Below are 1,461 nucleotides of genomic sequence, written 5' to 3'. Positions count from 1 at the left end.
TGCTCGGCACTTGGTTTTGCTCGGCACTTGATTTTTCTCGGCACTTGGTTCTGCTCGACACTTGGTTCTGCTTGACACTTTGTTTTGCTCGACACTTGGTTCTGCTCGGCACTTGGTTCTGCTCGGCATTGATTCTACTCGACATCTGAACTTGCTCGACACTTTAACTAGGAATTTTCTTCGCTCTTACTAGCTTGCTCGGCACCTCTCCCTAATGAACTTAGTTTGAGCTTTACAAAAGACTTAGCTAAAACCTTAGATCTTTGATATGTTTCAGTGTGCTCATTCTTTGTATCTTTTAGTATGTCATCCAATACACTGTTTCATCAATGGCTTAACTGATCCTTGTACTTCATTACAACATCATAACTTCAACCTTTCTCTAGGTGTTCTAGTTACATCTTATTGATTGCCTCCACCTTGACAATCAACTAATTGATAGTATTTGGATCACTAAAGCAATTGTCATCCCTGTAAGTAGCAAGTTTGACATCAATGAAAAAACAATGATTGAGGACATTCTTTACCAGTTCCATATATTATTCCAACAACTTTTCTTATGATCATTTCAATCGTTTCCAAAAATCTCCCTCTTTGGCATTGATGGAAAACCAAACTGATCATGTAATCAATTCAGTTACCACCAAGATTGTATACATTAGCTTGCTGCATTTTCACTACTGATCTCATATATCTCCCTCTTTCATATATATCTCCCTCTTTCTTTGCATTGATAAGTTTTTTGCATATTTCTCCCTCTTTGACATAAATGCCAAAGATGTAGCATCTTTATCATGCAAAATATAAGCTTTGGCTTCTTGTTTTTTTTCTCCCTCTGTCACCATGCTTGTGACTGATTTGGAGTTTCTATTCCTGCTATCATCCTTTGCATCAAACTGTTAATATTTCAATGATTTATTCCTGTTGATGCAATGTAGCTTCCTTGTTTCCTTAAACTGCTTGAGTTAGGGGTATGACCCCCAATTTGCCTCTAAGATATTCATAGGCATCCTTGGGCAATGGTTTGGTGAAGATATCTGCAGTTTGTTCCTTTGTGTGAATGTATTCCAATTTCACTTGTTTGTCTTCTACCAATTCTCTAACATAATGATACTTGATTGCAATATGCTTGGTTTTTGCATGCATCACTGAATTTTTGGATATGTTTATAGCACTTGTATTATCACAATACAATATCATCGATTTTGTTACTTCTTCTTTCATTCCATTCAATAGATGTGTGAGCCATACAATGTTTGTACAATTGACTGTAGCTGCCACATATTCTGATTCTGCAGTGGACTGGGATATACATGTTTGTTTCTTGCTAGTCCAGGTAACCAACCTTTTGCCTAGAAATAATGCACCTCTGCTTGTGCTTTTTCTGTCATCAATGTTTCCTCCCCAGTCTGCATCTGTATATCCATTGAGCTCAAATTTTCCATTCTTTTTGTAGTATAG

Source organism: Cupressus sempervirens, chromosome 3 (genome assembly GCF_028749045.1).
Source record: "Cupressus sempervirens isolate cs-2001-9-10 chromosome 3, ASM2874904v1, whole genome shotgun sequence".
In the NCBI taxonomy this organism is placed as follows: domain Eukaryota; kingdom Viridiplantae; phylum Streptophyta; class Pinopsida; order Cupressales; family Cupressaceae; genus Cupressus; species Cupressus sempervirens.
This window is presented reverse-complemented; position numbering follows the sequence as displayed.